Source organism: Canis aureus, chromosome 22 (assembly GCF_053574225.1).
Source record: "Canis aureus isolate CA01 chromosome 22, VMU_Caureus_v.1.0, whole genome shotgun sequence".
NCBI classification, from domain to species: Eukaryota; Metazoa; Chordata; class Mammalia; order Carnivora; family Canidae; genus Canis; species Canis aureus.
The window spans coordinates 13415287-13430282 of NC_135632.1; the positions used below are offsets into that span (position 1 = coordinate 13415287).

At 38.6% G+C, this 14996-nt stretch overlaps 1 protein-coding gene and 1 long non-coding RNA gene across 26 annotated transcripts in view; one reads left to right on the plus strand and one right to left on the minus strand.

The window, feature by feature from the left end:
• SLC9A9 (solute carrier family 9 member A9) overlaps positions 1–14996 on the plus strand; it is a 654903-nt gene that overhangs the window by 275919 nt on the left and 363988 nt on the right. The gene's annotated exons all lie outside the window — the stretch shown is intronic.
• The window catches only part of LOC144293770 (uncharacterized), a 69455-nt gene that overhangs the window by 3763 nt on the left and 50696 nt on the right, over positions 1–14996 (minus strand). For 6 of the 16 annotated variants that reach the window (XR_013361041.1, XR_013361049.1, XR_013361040.1 and 3 more), the window contains one exon: positions 10088–10849. This is a non-coding gene — a long non-coding RNA (uncharacterized LOC144293770). Of the gene's footprint in view, positions 1–1799; positions 1954–1993; positions 2112–6219; positions 6294–10087; positions 10850–14996 lie in introns of those variants that run through there. The other 10 variants (XR_013361058.1, XR_013361047.1, XR_013361046.1 and 7 more) reach the window with 6 other exon arrangements.

Genomic DNA, 14996 nt, shown 5'->3' on the forward strand with positions numbered 1-14996 from the left:
TGAAAATATCTGCTTATTAAGGCCATATTAATGTCATGGGTGAAAGGAGCACTACATTTTAGTGCTTTAACTTCTCTGAACCTCACTTCCCTTGTCCTTAAAATAGATACTATAAAAACAAAACAAAACAGAAAGTACCTCCAATGTCTTCACAGAATTGCTGTAAGATCCCATGAAATGCTATATAGAAAATTATTTGTAAATTGCTAACTTATTAAATACATTATTACTAACAATGAGTTCTTCTAAGGCTTTTTATTTTTATTGGCTTTTTAGATAACATTGCCATTACATTCTTATTTGTTTACAATTGAAAGTAAAATTGCCAGGTATCCATTCTTAAGTAGCCATGATAAAATAACTGGTTTCTCAGATTTCATTACTTGTTCATCCACTTTCATAGTTAATCTCCAATATAAAGAGATTTAAAAGAGAAATAAAATTGAATTATATTTATTTTTATGTGGATTCTCTACTTTTTTGTAATATCTGCTATACATTTAGATATTTATAATTCCATGTAGTTTCCCTGTGCTTTCAGATGTTGCTCTTATAGTCACATGAGGCATTACAAAATGCTGTATAAAGGCTTGTATATCTATTTGAATTATATAAATCATAGTTCCTCAGACAAAATAATTGGGCATGGGTATTCTAGCCTTTATTCTCTATTCACCCATTCCTCCCCATTCCATCCTACCCCAACCACAAATTATAAAGTCAAATTCAGGTCTGGGTTTGGGTTGGTACTTCACTGCTTTTTAAAACAAGTTCCACTGTTTCTCTAATGAAAAGCTCCTTTTCCTCATAATTGGACTGCCAATCCATATCCTGAATCACCATATATAGCTTATCCCATATAATGTATGTCTACAGTCACCACTAACCATAGCCATCCTCCTAACACAATGGACACAAAATATGGCTTCTCATCCTGCAGGGCACCAGAGGGTGGAGTTTTCCCTGTAACAATTTCCCCAACTGGGCAAAATGATTATTATTGTCTCCTTGGCATAATCAGATGAAAGCACTGGAGAAATGTATAGCTGAATTTTCATCTTTTAACACTTTGAGGGAATAAGAGTGTTCTAAAATGAGAGATGTTTTTATATACTGTACTTGCAAGTCACTATTTTCATTCAACATTAAGTTGTGGGGGGAGAAAAGCTACCTTTATCCTTTAAAGTTTGCCTCAGTGTAACTATTCCAGAGGCACATGAACTATCTTACCTTTGATCGTGTTGATAATCTGAAGACCCTTTCTATTTGGGGTTACTATGGTTACGGCTGCACGGGTGATGTGTGAGCTGCACTGCTGTTTTGATAAAAATAGGTATTAACTACCAGTCATAGTGCTTCTCATTTCACAGCAGTTCTTGCAGAAGAGCAGCATATAGAAAAAAGAAAGAAAAGAAAAGAAAAAAAAAAAAAAACCTTTCCAAATAACCATGAAGGAGCATCTGCATAAATAATGGTGATTGATCATGTGTATAAAAATATTTTTAATTAAATCTTTTTTAATTAAACAGGGCATTTTGCTGAATCCTTGTCTGTTATTTGCACCGAGCTTAGCCTTGAGGAAGATGGCTGATTAACAGACCCAAGAACCTATAATTAAAAGTAGAACTGTTATTTTTGGAGAAATGCCTCTCCAGTAAGGGTGACTTAATAGGGCTGTCTCATATTTTTTCATTTGTCATCGAATTCTCTGGTTAGAATTTTGGGTGTTTTTTTTTTTCTTTAACATAGAAGAAATGATTACCAACATTGTCATAATCAGAAGAGTTTTTATTTCTTACCTTAGTTTTCCTTCAGTCCCTTTGATCACACTTTCCTTTCACTATCACTTTTCAATATTTATTTCTGGTCTTCATTTATTTCTTTTGCTCAGGTCATGTCCTCTTTTGAAAGTCGTATACATTGTGTTTTTTTCACATCTGACCCGCTCTGCCTCTGCATTTCAGAGTTTTAGACTACAGTAAGTTTGTGGTTTCTCATCACTGGTGTTATCAATATTCAGCACAGGAATTCAAGAGAAAACTGAAGAACTTTCTATTTGCAGTCAAAAATACGATGTAATGTACAAAGTGGTTCCTTCAGTACCAGGCTGGCTTAGAGAACAGAGACAACATTCATTTAATATCTGCCAAGCAGCATAGGAGGAGACTGTGATGGTTTTATGCCCACATTCGGAAGGAAAAAAAATTGCTCACGCATAGCTTAAGGTTCATGTCCTTGAACCATTTGTGCAGTTATTTGTGGACAGACTTGGGTGACTCTACTTTTAGTACCGTATTTGGTAGAGAAGTAGTGTATTAATGTTACTGTGGGAGAAGGGAAACAGTGAAGAAATATTCAGGGTCTTTTCTTATGCTTTCATTGAATTCCAGGGGGAGAAAAATGACACCTCTGAGGAAGTCAGAGGATATTAGACAGCACACTTCCCATTGAAAGCAACAGGCTTCTAAAGACTGCAGAGCAACTGGCCATTTTCACTATGCAGTGTGTTTCAAACCTGTATATAGTGTCACTTAACAGAATTCAACTGCATTTTCTGTATCTATCCAATTCCATATTAAGTGCACTGGGGTAGTATCAGTTTAAAAGCCTTTACAGAAACCTAGGTCTATAACACACCGTCATATAAACTCAGATACTATTCTTGAACAAATTTACTCAGAAGTAAAAATAACAGCTTAGATTTATATTGTGTATCTCTTTCAAAGAACTCAGACAGCTTCCACACATAGCACTTCAGTTATTTTTCATGTAGTGCTCTTGGGAAGAGAGGATGCATTTAAGTGAAATAATTGGGTGCAGAGAATTTTTTAAATTTTCTCAAGATTTCACAGAGAAAGATTGATACAAAAGCCAGAACCTCTATTTCCTTAAATAACTAGATTATGTTTTTGCAAGATACTAACAGCCATGTGATCAAAATATATTATTGACTTTAGCTAATTTGCAGCTAGTTCTAAAATCGGTAAGATCTTTATTCTACCCATCAAAATAATAGTGCACTTGAGTCAATATTTAGAAGCAAACCAAAGCCACCAATTGGCAGCAAATGAAAAGCTCCATCTGATTTTTTCTGCTTGGGAGTATGTCATCTAGTGATAACAACCATTAACTAAGTGTGTACACATATATCATCTAATTTGATCACCACCACAGTCAATTATCTCCATTCTAATAAACTGAGGTTCTAAATACTTAAATGGTTTATTTGAATGTACAAGGCTCATAAGTGCCAGAGATGGGAGACAAAGCATGTCCAATATTCTTTTTTTCTAGACCACTGCTACTTCTGAAAATAGAACAGTGATGTGCCAATTAGGCTAAGCACAAAATGAAACCCAATAGTCAAGTTTTCCTTTGATGATTAATTTCACTTAGCAAACATTTATTCAGTACCTGCTATGTATGTCCTAAGTACTATAGGTCTGGTTGAGGGAAGGGGTAATAAACCAGACGCAGATCCTGCCCTCAAGAAGCTCCAGTCTAAAGGGGGCTGTAGGAGCTTCTGGGTGGCACAGTTAGGCATCTGACTTGGTTTGGGCTCAGGTCATGATCTCACATTTGGAGATCAAGCCCAGCTTCAGGCTCCATGCTCAGTGTGAGTCTGCTTGAAATTCTCTCTTTCTCCCCCTGCCCTTCTCCCCACTCTCTCTCAAATAAATAAATAAATCTTTAAAAAAGAATCTGTAAAGGTGGCTGTAGATAAGAGAGATAAGACAATGGTAGTCTAAGCAGTTTGTAATCACAGAGGAAGGGCCCCATGGGCCCCGGTTCCCTCTGGTGAAAGGGAATCTGGGAAAGCTTAGAGCTCTCTTCACTTTAAGCCAATATTTGCCTGATTGAATAAGATAACATGTCATTTGGAGGAAGCATGAACCATGTTTCTTTCCTGTAAGAGATGGCCCTATGATTAGCAGTTTTTCATTCCCATATAGGACCATGGACAATATGACCTGCTCAAACTTGGCAAGATCTCCCTGGGCTCACACACTTTTGGGGGTGTCCTGACTTGATAATCCTGAGGGTCAGGGTCAAGGCAAGGAGGGCACGTGTACTTGCTATTATAACAACTTTCTCCTCACTCGTGCAGACAATAATCAAACTCAACGTCATTTGTCCATGACATTATTCTCTACTTGCTGTTCTGCAACTCCTGGTTTCAGTACTGCACATAGGCTCCATCAGCATAATTAGGAAAATATGTTCCCTCTACATCTACAGTCTTTAGTTTTGAAGTTTAAGTCTGAGAGCCACAGAATTTTAGCTTTGGAAGTATCTTAAAGGCAACCTCACTCATCCTCATTTTTAGATGGGGACCCTGGGTCTCTGAAAGAGAAAGTAAATGCCTAGTAAGAATTAGGTGCTTTTTCCAAGTGCAGAAATTCAAGGAGTAATTTGTGAGAGAGGGAGTCATTTGTGAGAAGAGTTACCATTGCTTCTCTGCTTGATAATATCCATTTTTCTCTCTTGAAGTAATTTTTGAGGGTCAAAGGAGAAACATGCAGGTAGAAGGTATCATTCCATCTTATAATGGACAAACTGTCTAATGATTTTGATGACATAAATAACAGTAATCATACCCACCATTAATTGAGATACAGCATACCAGACCCTTTACATGAATTATCCCACTTAATTGTCATCCAAAACTCTATAAAGAAGGGAATATTTTTATCTCCACTGTACTGATGAACATTACTGAAAGCCTAGTGAGGTTAAGTAACTGGCTCAAGATCACCAAGTTTATTTGCATCACAGCTAGGATCCGAATGCAGGTTGGTTTTATATCAGAGTCAAGTTCCCAACCATCATCTCTGTATTGGGACAGACCTTGGCACAAAGGTGTGTCTTTAGATATTGGAAGCCCAGGTATGGAAAATCAGCTCCACAGAACAGAAGTGGAGAAGATAATAGATGACAACCAACTATATAAATGCTTCAGGATATTGAAAGTAGATAAAGCAAGACTCCAGGTGTTCTGAGGATGGGATTTCAAGAACACACTGAAAAAATCATTTGAAGCAATTCAACAGCTCCGTGGACAGCTGGGAAACAGCTGTGGCTGACAGACCTCTCTGGCTCACTGCTTTGGGGAACAGAATGGCTCTGTTTAAATGAAAGCAGTTCATTCTCAGCAATACTCAAAGACAGACCTGCAGGGCAGAAGTTTTGAAAGTCAGCGTCCAGCCCCCGCGTTCCATTTATGTGCTAACGAAGACATTGCACATTGTGGCAAATTGGATTTGGAAATTTCTTAGAGAGTATTTCCTTGGATGAGAGGCTGTCTGGCTCCCTCTAGGGCTCAGCTTGGCTGACTGAGGTCAAAACCCTGGAGGAGGAAGGCAACTAGGGAGTCGAGCTGAAGATGGCACTTAACTCAGGGTCGTGTAAGTGCAGAGTCAGCATCTGCACAGCTCGGAAAGTGAGTGCCTCCTTAAGAACAAGATGCCCAGAGGAGCCAGGAGCACCCACTAGTAGCAGACTGGGGTTGGGTCCTCTTGCCCTTCACAGCCCCTCAGAGGCCCCTTGCTTTAGAATTCCTTGTGAAGTGGCTTCCCTCCTAGAACACAGCCAAGAAAGGACAGAGGCTGACCTTTTACCTGGGCACTACAGATAAAAAGCTCAATTTATTCAATTGTTCAATTTATTATTTTGAACTGAAATGGAGACAGATTTTTATAAAAAGTGCTTCCAGGTGAGTGAGTGGGCAAGGAAGTGACTGATCACAGTGGGAGAATATAAGAGAGGCAAGAACTGCCTTGAGGTCTGCTCCTCAAGGAGTTTGCTACATGGTGCATGACCATCAGGCGTCATTCATTCATTCACTCATTTAATCAACAGAATTAATTGTCTACTGCTTGCCAGAAACTATAAAAGGCATCAGTGAATATGTAGATGAACAACCGACAACCAGCAATGACCAACTTTTTATTCAAGAGAACTAGTTCGAGGAAAAGTTAAAATGCTTGCAAGCTCTTTCTCAGGGTTTGCTTTGTTTTGTTTTGTTTTTTAATGCTGCTTTCACATAAGAAAATGCATTTATCTACAGTCGAACTTCTACGTTCTTATATTATTTTCCAGTCCAGAAAGGATTACCATAGAAGGGCTAAAATTTCAGATATGACAAAGTGAGTTCATGCTGCAGTATCTGATGTAATTTAGCACCTCTGAAACTGTTTTCTTTTTCTTTCCTTGACTGACCTTGTAAACTACTGAACTGCAAAGTGTGGTTTGCCTCTTGATATCATATCCTCTACAGTCCAGAGATCTTCCCACTGCAAATAAGATAAATCACAACATTTTTTAACACAAGCGAAGAGCTTCTTGGTTGGTGATAATGTCATTTCTGAGTAATTCAAGACTAAGAGCAGCAGATTGACTGGGTATGACTAGTGAGTGGGGAACACCCCCACCCAGTGTCAGGCACACAGTTGGTGGTTAATCAGTATTTGTCCCAGATAGAAGAACTCCAAGTGGAATTGTCTTCTCAGTGGCTGGATATGGGAGTCTGTTGACAGAGAGAAAGGGATGGACTGGAAATTAAGATGACTGGGTGTGGATAAGATTGCCCAGGACTAATTGGTAGAGTGAGAAGGGAACCAAGGAGATATTCCTGGCCAGTATTTGTATTAAAGGGATGGGTTCACAAAGGAGAGACAGGAAGAGAGGTTGGAGGGGCTGAAGGGAAGCAAAGAGAGGTTAATTTCCTCAGTATTAAAAAAAAGAGACAGAGCAAGAGCACTTGGGAGACAACAAGGGTCTACATGCCCTACTACTAAAGGGCTTGGTAGTCTGGAAACTCTGGAGGAAGTCCTAAGAAGGAGTGTGGGGAGGAGGGTCCTCATGCATTGCTTCCTGAGATGAGGGAAGAGACTTCGAGTTCCACATTTTATCTCCTCATTAAATTTTACCAATTTTTAAAATGACTTTTATCCTTTCTTATCTTACAAGGAATGCATGCTTATTATAGTAAATTTATAAAATACCAAAAAAAAAAAAAAGGTTCAAAGAAGAAAAATAAAAGTGGCCATTGCTTGCTTAAAAGCTGTTTTATGACTTTTGGCTTTGCTCTCTTCAGACTTGGTTTGCCCAGTTGTGCTGACCTCCCATCCTGGTTTAGACTTTGTTATTCCTGCCTCAGCACCAGTTCTTCATGCTGACCATGCTCAACTGTGTACCCTAGATAGGGGTAAACACTGGAAGCTAAAGTGATCTGATGAGCTATGAAAGAGTACATTCAGAGTGAGTGATCTGTTGTGCGTGACAACTGTACTGAGGGTGACACACAAAGATAATCAGCACATAGGGCCCCATAGCCACATATTCCCAAACCACAGCCTTCTCATTGGTCTGTGTTTTTCCTTGCTAAGCATGATCTAAGACATGGATGTATCTAAGTGACTTCTTTTCTACCAGTGGTGGGGTAGAAGAGAGGGGGCAGAGAGGACTGTGGCTTATGAGAAGTCATTCTAGCCACATCCCTACTCAGTAACTCCTATTAAAAAGTCAAATGCTGGGAGGCGTAACCTGCCCATTCATTTTGTATCTCTTCCTATGAGAGGGGAGCAGAGTGTACTGGTTTGCTAGGGTTGCCTTAACAAATGACCACAAACAGTTTAAGACAATGTAAACTTATTATTTTTATACTGCTGTGGGTCAGTAGTCCGGGTGATTCAACTGGGTTCTCTACTCTGGGTCTCACAAGGCCAAAATCAAAATGTTGATTGGCTGCCTCTTATGGGAAAACTGTAGGAAGAATCCATTTCCAGGGTCATTCAGGTGATTAACAGGATCTGTTCCTTACTGACAGAAAGCTGGGGACACCCTTGCCTCCTAGAGATCTCTCTTTGGCCCTTGTAGGTGATCTCCTGCATCTCAGTCACTCATTCAGCAACACTGTAGGTATCCTTCTCAAACATGAAATCTTCCTGACATTTTTTTTTTTTTTTGAGTCTCTTTTCTGCCTTTTCTTCAGCTGCATCTCTCTGACTCCAGGCAAAGAAGTTTCTCTGCATTTAAGGTCTCATGTGACTAGGTTGGATCCAACCATATAATCCAACATAATCTACTTGTTTTAAGGCAACTTTAAGTATATTCAGACAGTCTCTTTCACCACATATAATATATGCACAGCTTCCAGACATAGATGTATGGACATCTTTGGGGGACACTATTCAGCCTACCACACAGAGTGATGAGGAGAATGAGTGGATTCATAATGTGATTTCTCTCCTCACGTCTTTTTTTTCCCCTTTCTTTCTCACATGTTCAGTGTTGACTCTCCTCAATATTACTTTTTTCGCTCTTACCAGCTTTGCTGATCTGCTTAGAAAACAGGAATATTCACCCTTCATTTTGAAACCTTCTTGAATTATCCCTCAGGGTTTTGATCCACAACTTGAGAAATGATAGTAGATGACACCATTTGTTTCATATATTTTTGTAGCAAGAGAAAAATTTGTTTGTGAGGCCCACTTATTTTACGTGCACTGTGATCATGACTAACACAATTATCTCTTTCCTTACAATTGTTACATTTAATGGGTCACAGTGATATCTTTACCTCCAAGTGCTGATTTCTTGGGACTCATCCAAATTTTAGCTGTTTATGGCTCCACTGAGCTTTTCTCTGAAGTTATTTATAAATAATTTATATATAAATAAATACACATTTATATATATGTAAATAATTTATTATTTTGTGATTTGTAGGCAAACCCTTGTCTACCATGTTCATTTTTAAAATGGCAAAATGCTTAAGTAATGATCCTGATTGGAGAATTCTTGTACAACAGGATGAGTCATCCTAACTCAGATATTGGGCTTACTGCAAAGATTCCCCATTAAACTGCAGCATGGCTCATTAAACACCATTGGTGAGAAAATTGGGTCTTCGTTAAATGTTTATGTTCTGTGCTAATGTTAAATTTAGAATATTCCTATTGTAGATACCTTTGGGAAAAATTTTAAAGTACTAGCTAAAGTGTGAGCAGATTTCAGGCTGTAAATTCCCAAATACAGGATCTGGAAAACATCCCCCAACCCCAGATTTATTCTCAGGTTTCTCTCTTTTCTATCTTTATATATTTTATTTATTTTTCTCTTCTCAATGCCAAACATCATGATCTTCAAATGACCCTTTTATACTCCCTATGACTTCTAAGAACCTTACTTTTGGTTTTTAAGCGCAAAAGAAGGCAGATTATTCTGGAACACCATTCAGCCATGTTTGAATCAAGGACGTGATTATCAATGTTTTTATTATGCATCTAAATATTGAAGAAACAGTCTCTGTCCACAAAGCACTTACATTCCAAAACAAAGGACTTAAACAAATACAAGTACCAATGACAGAAATGTGATTCCAGGAGTGTGTTAGTGGAGTTAATGTGAAAAGAATAATTTCCTTCATTTAAGAGTTCATAGAAATCCTCTACATGTATGCCAAAAGAATCAACTTGTTATTATGTGACAAAAGACATTAAAATCTAGGGAGCCTTACTCAACAGGAATCCAACAAGAGAATTAAGCTTTACAGAAAATGATTTGAGGGACTGTTCTTTCACTTCTTTACAAGATGATGCTTATCTTAATGCCTAGAATGTAAGTTAATTCATTACATACAAATGCCTTAGGACAATGTTTCTCAAGTTTTTTGTTGTCACAACCCCTTTACAACTCTTCAAAATTAGGGAAAGACCCCAAGGAGTTTTTGTTTATGTATGTTATATCTATCAATATTTACCATATTAGAACTTTAAAATTTTTGAAACATATTTTGCTAATTGAAAATAGCAATCATAGAGGTGCCTAGGTGGCTCAGTTGGTTAAGCATCTGACTCTTAATTTGTCTCAAGTCATGATCTTATGGTCCTGAGATCGAACCCCGTTTTGGGCTCCATGCTGGGTGTGGATCCTGCTTGATTCTTTCTCTCTGTGTGTACTAACCTCCCTCTAAAAATAAAAATAAAAAAATAACAATCATAAACCATTAACATCTTAAATAACATATTTTTATGAAAAATAAATTAATTTCAAAATCAAAAACATTTTACTAGGCAGAGCCACATTGTTTTACATTTTTTAATGTGTGTTGTAATAGAAGACAGCTGGATTCTCACATCTGTGTCTGCATTCAATTGCACTATCTCACATCACATAGCCGCTGGAAAATTCCACTGTATACAGATGAAAGATTAAGAATGAAAAATGCAAGTAATATTTTCACATTATTCTGAAAATGGATTTGACCTTGGGGATCTTCCTGAATAGGTCCCAGAAAGCCCCAGGGGTCCCTAGATGATACTTTGAAAACATTGCCTTGGGGCATTAGAGCTTATTTCTCCCAAGGGTCCCTGGTAAAGAAGACTATAATAATGTGATTGCATATAGTATTTTCTCCACTACTAACTCTGTACCAAAATGATTCATCATATTGATGGCCAAAATAAAATTACAATGTTTTAAGGCTAAATCATTCATGATGTTTTGTGTAACTTCTCATTTAGAGTTACCTCAATGAAGTAACATCTAGTGATTAACTTTCTAGATCTAGTATTGTTTCTTTGATCTATTTTAGAAAGGTGAGGTTTTCTAGTTGCATTTCTGGGATATGATTAGCAGGGCTTGACTGGCAAAACCAATTTGTGTACTGATTCCGCTGCTGAGTCTCCACTGAGAAGGTTTAGGATAAAAAAAAAAAATCCAGTATTTCAACCTGTATCCAGGATACTTCAATTTTCTTTGGAAGCCTCTCCTTGAAATCTCACTGTGTACAATATTTCAGAAAAGTGGAGAAAGTTACAGGAGACTGTCTTCCTCTCTCAACCCTCTGAAAAAAAGAAAACACATTTGCACAATATTCACTTTTGGAAATGGAAAAATGCTACCTTGTTTATGAGAATTCCAGGGTTCTCCACCTGTCAGGCCTGACAAAATTCCACTGAACAAGCCTGAGGTATTTGATTCTCCATGTGTCTGGGACAAGTGTCCTACATACTGATTTGCCCGGAAAACCACAGAGAGTACTCTCCAGGGAAAGCCAGCATTTTGACAAGACTGAGTAATAGCTTAGAACAATAGGGGTAAGGATTATTGTGTGGGGTTGTCCATAGAACCCAGGCAGATCTTGTGCCAGGTTGCTGAAAGCTGCTGCATTAAAATATCATTTGAAATGTAAATTCCTTGTAAAACACACACACACAAATATATATATATATATATATATGTCAGAAAGCTGCTAATGGAGATCCTAGGGAAGGGACTGTCATTAAATCACCCTGAAGACTTAGAAGTGACTGAAAGAGAAAGAGCATTGGGAAAATAGTTAAAATGCTAGCATTAAAAAAAAGGGGGGGGGGACATCTTTTTAAGATTTGGCACATGGATGTATTGATGAGGTCTAGCAGTCCTTATCTGTATTTTCATCTCCAGTTAAGCTTATTATATTTGAGAAGAGAAAGTATTAGTTTTGACGCTAAAATAAGGTTGCAGTAGGGGATAAGACTCTTGGTATGATGAAGAAATTAATCAAAATATATTACTTCACTGTTAGGGCTTTTCTCTTGAAGAATAAGAATTATCCTATATATGACCTTAACAATTTTTCACAAAATTTGAAACATCCCCCCCAGCAGATATTCTGGATATTTTCAACCCTCATTTAGCCTCTAATTCATCCGTTGGTCCCCTTGCACTCAGCAAATGTTCTTTACTGAGAAGACAACTTTATTTCAACTCCTCACTTGTTCTCTGCCTTCTCTTGATCTTGATCCAGCAGCTCCCTTTGTTTTTCCTCTGTCTTCAGCCTCTCTTTCCTCTGGCTTATTCTGTTCAACCTATAAATTAGAAATCTAAGAGAAAGCCCCATATGGCTTTCTACCCCATTGGCTACTACTTTTTTCTCCTTCCTTCTTTCATCACCAGCTTCTTAGAAGTGCAGTCCACACCACTGCCTCATCATCCATGTTCCCCACTACCCCTTGCTATTTGACTACTATAGTTACTTTCTCAGAAATCTCCAATGATTCAATGACATTTCTCAATCATCCACTACTCTCTCCTGGAGTAGCTGTGTGTGTGTGTGCGTGTGTGTGTGTTTGTGCTCATCTACTTAAGCCTAAGATTATAAGTGCTTGTACCAATTTGAGAGACAACATGGGTTTTTCTCTAGCTAAAAAGTCAGATGGGGAGGGTATATGGTGGAGGAGCAGGAGTCCCAAGAACCAGTTGGAGTGTTAGAACCTGCCACAAAAAGATAAGTAGAACTAAAATTTGACAAAAGCAAATATAACTAAATCCCTGCTAAAATCGGAGGTTTAAGAAATTGGATTGTGTCTCCACCCCTTCCTATCTACATGATGTCCAATGTGTTCTCCTCATAATCTCATAGGAAGGCTCATCTAAATAGGCGTTGCTTTTTGGCCAGCCTTGGGCCCAGGTTGTCCTTACAAACCCAGCCGTGTATGGGCAGAGCTGATGTTTGCGTGTCCACACCATTCCGAGGAGTTATCTCTTAGGAAGGTGCCACGGAGTCTTGGACATTCCGTGTAAGATTGAGCCCTGCCAGTGAGCTAATGAAATGAGTTTTTAAGAGCTCCAAGCTTAGCAGCAAGAGTGGGTTGCTAATTTCCTGACTCACCTATTCAACTCATTTGTGGTCCCAGCAAATATTCCATCTTGTAGGATACACTGCCTGGCTTTATTTCGAATTTGTTCCATTTCTTCACAGGGTAGATAGGAATGTGCACAGTAATAGTTTTTCTCTTTTGTGTGGGATATCGCTTATGAAGTGGAGTTCAGTTCTTTGTGCAAAAAGGAATTATGGGAATGCCAGAACAGTTTTGAACAAAACTGGATATTCAGTTAAAAGCCTTTCCCTCCAAATGCCTAAAGTTCTCACTGAAAAAATGAAGAGTTCCTCTCAGCACAGAGGGGACCCCATAACTGGGGAGGTGGGGAGAGGAACCCATGTTCTTCATCCCTATTTGTGAGCCTCGGAAACCTCTCTGGGAATGCAGATGAGCTGCAAGTCATCTCCAGAGCTTAGAAATACAAATAACTGCAGAGACTAAAGTCAACAATAAAGCTTCAATGATAGAATTTTGTAGTTTAAGAATAACTGCACTTTTATTCCACAAGATCCCAGTAAAAGGAAAATGTTGCTAATTAAAACCCCCAACTGAAACCTCTTTGTTTTGATGAGGTATAGGGTCTTGACTCTATCCAAGAAGGAGAAACAGATTACTTAGCAGAGGTAATTGCTACCTTCTCCTCCTACCACACTACCTGCAAAGGCTAAGGGTTGTAGCAAATGTGAACAGCTACCCACTACTAGAGAGTACATCTCTGCCATTTTGCCCATCATAATTAAGGACCTATTCAGCTAGAATAATGAAATTGATTCTACGTCTGGCAAAATGGGATCTGCCTAATTGTCATGCCAATTCATGACATTTTATTTCTGTTGTCTCTTCTATCCCAAAGCTGGTTGTTGAGTTCAATATTCCTTCCTCTGGGATAATTTTTAGTAAATAAAAATCTGTCTACAGAAATTCATGATGGATGTAGTTTCCAGCTGACTTGTTCATGTTTAGGGTCAGGTTTGGCAAATATACCACATGTGTTTTTCATGCTTCTTTTTCTCCATTCAGCCCTCTAAAAATCTCTTATGGACTCTCTTCTTTACTTATATACTTTGCCCAGATGCTCAGCCATTCCTGTGGCTTTGCGTTTCATCTATATGCTTATAACCCCCCAATTTTTTCTTCTGCCTTAACTCTGGACAGTTCCAACCTTTTATTTCCAGCTTTCTTATTGAAATTCCCACTTGAAATTCCACCTATTTAAGTCAACATGTCCAAAACCAAACTTACTAGATTCCCCTGTCTACAAACTAATTTCTCGTTTGCAGCAGCCCATCCACTAATTGTCTAGGATTGAAACCCAGAGTCACCCTTTGCTGCCTTTCAAATACCAAGTCTCATCAATTCTCCATCCCAAATATCTTGGACATATAGTCTCTTTTACTATGTCCTCTCTGACATTACCTTTTATTTATTCACTCATTAAAGGCTTGCTATATCGTAGCCCTGTCCTAAGGGCTACTGACACGTGGGAAAGATAAGAATCCATGAATAAGTGAAGTACAAAGTACTGTGGCCATTGACCTATCAGAACCCAGGATGGTGGATGTTCTGGGTGAAGCAGGATTTCCAGGAGTTGGTGAGTCTGCATCTAGGACTCTTTCTAGCTCATTCATTGGAAGAACTTTCGGGAAAGCCTCTTGCCACATGTTCATTCTGCCCTCTGCCCTGCTGCCTGTGCTTTATTTCCAAAACTAAAATCAAATTGTCACTCTTCTGATTAAAATTCTTCCGTGGCTCCCCACTGCAGCAGAACAAGTGCCAAACTTCTTGACTCAACTTACAAAACCTTCCAACTCAGCTTTTGTTCCCCATAGTGCTATTCTTTTATACAATGTGGTTACTAACTTCACAGTCCATGAAGTAGGAAAGGAAAGAACAGAACTGAAAACCTACCATCAGTATCATTCTCAATCATCCTCTTTTCAATGGATCATTATCCTAATGATTGCTGTTCATACTCTGCATAACTGTTTCAAGTATCAAGACACTGAATGGTTCTGATGAACACATATAATCAGTGTGTGATTATTTACTGTCCTAATGTCTACTCAGAGGCTCCATACAATATGTGTGCATATAGGAGCCATGCAGCAGGCTGCCAGAAACAAGTCCTTAGGTCCTGCTCTTAGGAACACAGGGTTCATGTTTGTAGTTGAGCATAACCTCAAGAGAGAATGAGACCAGGTGCTGCGCTACCTCTCCCGTCACAGGAGTAGGCCATGTAACAACACTCATTCATTAATGTATTCATTCACTCTGTCATTCATGCATCAATCACTTATTGTGCATTTGCCTAAGTACTTTGTGTTACAAAGATGCACCCTGTCCCTA